Genomic DNA, 5,582 nt, shown 5'->3' with positions numbered 1-5,582 from the left:
CGACCATGAAATGGGAGACTCGCTCCGGCGAATACTGTAGGGCTCCACCGGAACGATCCAGACAGCGGAACCGTTGCTTCAGGACGCCGATTGTTTGTTCGATGATGTTCCTGGTCGCTTGATGGCTCTCGTTGTATCCCTCTTCAGCAGGGGTGCTGGGCGCACGGAGCGGGGTCATCAGCCAGGTACACAAAGGATAGCCTTTGTCCCCGATAAGCCATCCTCGTGGGTGAGGCTGTGCCTGGAACATGTCTGCCACAGAAGTCTGTCGCAGGATGAAGGCATCGTGGCTGCTGCCTGGAAAGCAGGCATTGACAGCTAGGATGAGCTGCCTGTGGTCACACACCAGCTGGACGTTCAGCAAATGGTAGCCTTTCTGGTTGCGGTAATCCTCGGCATTCTCCAGAGGTGCCCGCAAAGCCACATGCGTGCAGTCAATGGCGCCTTGCACCATGGGGAAGCCCGCGAATGCTGCAAAGCCCATTGCACGCTGTTGCTGCTTGGCAAGGGCCATGGAGAAGGAGATGAACTGTTTCTCCTTTTGAAAAGGGCATTGGTCACCTGGCGGATGCAGCAATGCACGGCGAACTGGGAGATGTTGGCAATGTCCCCAGTAGCGGATTGGAAGGAGCCGGTGGCATAGAAGTTGAGAGCCACCGTCACCTTCACTGCCACCGACAGAGACGTCCTGCTCCTCAGCTGTGGCTGCAGATCACCGCCAAGCAGCTGGCAGATCTCTGTGACCACGTCCCTTCTGAATCGCAGCCCCCGAACACACTGCTCCTCAGACATGTTGAGATAGGAGAACTGCTGGCGGTATACCCTGGGTGGGTAAGGCCTCCTTTGCCGACGCCTGTTGCCCCCTCTCCGTCTAGCCAGGGCTGCCACTCTCTCACGGCGTCTGTGAGCCCTTTGGATGTAATTGAGAAAGCCAGCGTTGACACCCATTGCAGCCCCCATAATATGCTGGCAAACAATGAGATGTCAATGAAGGCAAAGACTAGTGGAAAGCTGTGGCCTGAAGCCAGAAGTACCTGTCTGAGTGTTGGGCCAAAGCAGAAAGCTATCTACCTTGGTTTCTCTCCAAAGATCCGTTTCTCAAGAAGGAGTGCTGCGAAATGGCAGCCTTTTATAATGCAGGAGGAGTGCCCTTTAATTTGCGCCCCCCGCGCCCCGCATCGGCTGAGCACCGTTCCACTAACAGTCGCTAGGGGCGCCAGGCGCACAATAGGGCGTCGCCACTGAAGTTCCGGTTGGGGGCGCACAAAGTGCGTTGCACGAGGAAATGACGTCATGATCTGCGCGCGCAGCTGAGCGCACGCAAAGACTTTGCGCCGCCGCTAAATCTCTAGTGAAGTTGGGGCGAGGCGCAGTTCACGCTGCGCCCGGGCGCTAGCCGCCTAGCGCCCGACATCTACTCCTCCTAAGGCGCTAACGGCTGGCGCAACCAACTGAATTTCTGGGCCATATTGCTTTTAAAAAAAGTTAATTACTTTCTAAATCTTTTATCTAATCTCATTAATTTTCCTACCTTTCCCCGTTTTTCCAGGTAGGCCTCGAAGCCTCGGCCTCTCCTCCGCACCCACGCCCGAGCTAGGCACCTCCCGGCCCCAGTCAACAAGCGGCCCCCGATCGCCGCCATCTTTGTGAAGGCTGGAGGAGCGGGCCTCAGCCGAGCGCCGCTACCGCCGCCATCTTAGTAAAGGGTGCATGCGCAGCAGGAGCAGCTGAGACGCGGCGTCTCTCTCTGTTCCCCGCTCGGCTCGGGCGGGGGGGCGGGGGCTCTCGGGAGTGCAGATCTCGGGCGGGGCTTGGAGAGCGGGAAGGGTTACCCCGGCAACCCGGGCCCGCCGGCCGCCTCTCACAGCCGCAATCGGCGATCTTGAAGCCAGCTCGGGAGGGCGGGGCCATGTCAGTGCGTGGGGCGGCACGGAGCTCCGTGGAGCCATCGCCGGCGCTGGGCTCGGGTGCTTTGTGGCCTGCGGCCGAACAGCGGCTGCGGACCTCGAGCTGACCGGGGCGCTGGACTCGGCTGGGCCATGTCTTTGCGGGTGTTCGCCTCGGCCAACGGCACCAGGGTGACGGCCGAGGCCGCCAAAAGCGTCCAAGGGAATGCGTTCATCCAGGTGCCGAGGCCCGGGCCCCGGGGCGGAAAGAGGGATTGGAGCGGGGGATGAGGGCTCGGGCAGGGGAGAGGGAGAGGGGGGAGAGAGGGAGGGGAGGAGGGGGAGAGGGAGGAAGGGGGTAGGGAGGTGGTGAGAAGGAGGAGGAGGGGGAGAGGGAGGAGGGGAGGGGAGAAGGAGGAGGAGGGGGAGAGGGAGGAGGGGAGGGGAGAGGGAGGGAGGAGAGGGGAGGGGGGAAGAGGGAGGAGGGGGGAAAGAGGGAGGAGGGGGGGAAAGAGGGGGGGTAGGAGGGGGGAAGAGGGAGGAGGGGGGGAAAGAGGGAGGGGGGGGAAGAGGTAGGAGGGGGGGAAGAGGTAGGAGGGGGAGGGGGAGGGGGGAAGAGGTAGGAGGGGGAGGGGGAAGAGGTAAGAGGGGGGGAAGAGGTAGGAGGGGAGGGAAGAGGTAGGAGGGGGGGAAGAGGTAGGAGAGCGGAAGAGGTAGGAGGGGGAGGGGGTAAGAGCTAGGAGGGGGGGAAGAGGTAGGAGGGGGGAAGAGGTAGGAGGGGGGGAAGAGGTGGGGGGGGGAAGAGGTAGGAGGGGGAGGGGGTGAAGAGGTAGGAGGGGGAGGGGGTGAAGAGGTAGGAGGGGGGAGGGGGGAAGAGGTAGGAGGGGGAGGGGGGAAGAGGTAGGAGGGGGAGGGGGGAAGAGGTAGGGGGAGGGGGGGAATAGGTAAGAGGTGGGGGGGAAGAGGTAGGAGGGGGAGGGGGAAGAGGTAGGAGGGGGGGAAGAGGTAGGAGGGGGGGAAGAGGTAGGAGGGGGGGAAGAGCTGGGGGGGGAAGAGGTAGGAGGGGGGAAGAGGTAGGAGGGGGGGAAGAGGTAGGAGGGGGAGGGGGGGAAGAGGTAGGAGGGGAGGGGGGGAAGATGTAGGAGGGGGAGGGGGGTGAAGAGGTAGGAGGGGGAGGGGGTGAAGAGGTAGGAGGGGGAGGGGGTGAAGAGGTAGGAGGGAGAGGGGGGAAGAGGTAGGAGGGGGAGGGGGGAAGAGGTAGGAGGGGGAGGGGGGAAGAGGTAGGAGGGGGAGGGGGGGAATAGGTAAGAGGTGGGGGGGAAGAGGTAGGAGGGGGGGAAGAGGTAGGAGGGGAGGGAAGAGGTAGGAGGGGGGGAAGAGGTAGGAGGGCAGAAGAGGTGGGAGGGGGTAAGAGGTAGGAGGGGGGTAAGAGCTAGGAGGGGGGAAGAGGTAGGAGGGGGTAAGAGCTAGGAGGGGGGGAAGAGGTAGGAGGGGGGAAGAGGTGGGGGGGAAGAGGTAGGAGGGGGAGGAGGGGAAGAGGTAGGAGGGGGAGGAGGGGAAGAGGTAGGAGGGGGAGGGGGAAGAGGTAGGAGGGGGGGAAGAGGTAGGGGGGAGGGGGGAAGAGGTAGGGGGGGAGGGGGGAAGAGGTAGGAGGGGGGAAGAGGTAGGAGGGGGAGGGGGGGAAGGGGGAAGAGGTAGGAGGGGGAGGGGGGGAAGAGGTAGGAGGGGGAGGGGGGAAGTTGGAGGGGGAGTGGGGGAAGAAGTTGGAGGGGGAGGGGGGGAAGAGGTAGGGGAAGAGGTAGGGGGAGGGGGGGAAGAGGTAGGGGGAGGGAGGGGGGAAGAGGTAGGGGGAGGGGGGAAGAGTTAGGAGGGGGGGAAGAGGGAAGAGGTAGGAGGGGGAGGGGGGGAAGAGGTAGGAGGGGGAGGGGGAAGAGGTAGGGAGGGAGGGGGGGAGAGGTAGGAGGGGGGAAGAGGTAGGAGGTAGGAGGGGGGAAGAGGTAGGGGGGGAAGAGGTGGGAGGGGGGGAAGAGGTGGGAGGGGGGAAAGAGGTAGGAGGAGGAGGGGGGGGAAGTGGTAGGTGGGGGAGGGGGGGGGAAGTGGTAGGAGGGGGAGGGGGGGAAGAGGTAGGTGGGGGAGGGGGGTGGGGGGGAGAGGTAGGAGGGGGAGGGGGGAAGAGGTAGGAGGGGGAGGGGGGAGAGGTAGGAGGGGGAGGGGGGAAGGTGGGGGGGGGGGAAGAGGTAGGAGGGGTGGGGGGAAGAGGTAGGAGGGGGAGGGGGGAAGAGGTAGGAGAGGGAGGGGGGAAGAGGTAGGAGGGGGGAAGAGGTAGGAGGTAGGAGGGGGGAAGAGGTAGGGGGGAAGAGGTAGGGGGAAGAGGTGGGAGGGGGGGAAGAGGTAGGAGGAGGAGGGGGGAAGAGGTAGGAGGGGGAGGGAGGAGGGGGGGAAGAGGTAGGAGGGGGAGGGGGGAAGAGGTAGGAGGGGGAGGGGGGGAGGGGGGGGAAGAGGTAGGAGGGGGGGAGAGGTAGGAGGGGGGAGGGGGGGAAGAGGGGGGAGGGGGGAAGAGGTAGGAGGGGGAGGGGGGGAAGAGGTAGGAGGGGAGAGGGGGAAGAGGTAGGAGGGAGTCGGCGTTTCATCAATTAGGGGCATTTCCTAATTAAGAAAAAGTCACAGAAACGGATACAGATTTATTGGCATCATTCGAACAACCAGCAAAGATTCAGCATCAAACTATGTCTGAGTTTCTGCTTCACACAGGCGGTCAGAAGCTGCAACGTAAGACTTCAAGCATTACTAACTACACCCTGGATCCCAAATATTAACCAGAATTATATTCAATGTTAGAAGTATTTTAAACTACATAAAATTTAAATGTGGAACAAGTAACAGTATTTTGAAATTATTAAATCGCAGATTAAAAGCCTTAAGAAAGTGGCTCCTGATTCCTCCGGTCAGAGGGTAGCTGGCTTCATTGTCCTATAACACAGTCATCGCAATATAACCCACGGTCACCGCGGCTGGGCTCTAAGTCCAAGCCCTTCCCCGCGGTCTCAACCGTCCCGCCGACCTCACAAAATGGCGGCCGCCCTTTACCCACCGGGCTCTGAGTCCAGCCCCTTCCGTCACTCTCACCTTCCCTCTCTCTCTTTCTCTCCTTCCCCCCTCTCTCTCTCTTTCCCCCAGTCTCTCGCTCTCTCCTTCCCCCCAGTCTCTCTCTCGCTCTCTCCTTCCCCCAAGTCTCTCTCTCTCTCTCTCTCCTTCCCCCAAGTCTCTCTCTCTCTCTCTTCCCCCCAGTCGCTCTCTCTCTTCCCCCCAGTCGCTCTCTCTCTTCCCCCCAGTCGCTCTCTCTCTTCCCCCCAGTCGCTCTCTCTCTTCCCCCCAGTCGCTCTCTCTCTTCCCCCCAGTCGCTCTCTCTCTTCCCCCCAGTCGCTCTCTCTCTTCCCCCCAGTCGCTCTCTCTCTTCCCCCCAGTCGCTCTCTCTCTTCCCCCCAGTCGCTCTCTCTCTTCCCCCCAGTCGCTCTCTCTCTTCCCCCCAGTCGCTCTCTCTCTCTCTTCCAACAACAACATGCCCTCGAAAAAGCCTCAGCACCGCCGGGCACTCCAGCTAATCCCTCCATATATATAAACGAATCGGTCTGTCTGTCTATCTGTCTGTCTGTCCTCGGGTGTGCGTCTGTCCGGCTATGCGCTCGAAAGTTATAG

This window comes from Somniosus microcephalus, chromosome 9 (assembly GCF_052327205.1).
Source record: "Somniosus microcephalus isolate GS21.2 chromosome 9, FLI_Smic_1.0, whole genome shotgun sequence".
In the NCBI taxonomy this organism is placed as follows: domain Eukaryota; kingdom Metazoa; phylum Chordata; class Chondrichthyes; order Squaliformes; family Somniosidae; genus Somniosus; species Somniosus microcephalus.
Note: the sequence above shows the minus strand (reverse complement) of the source record.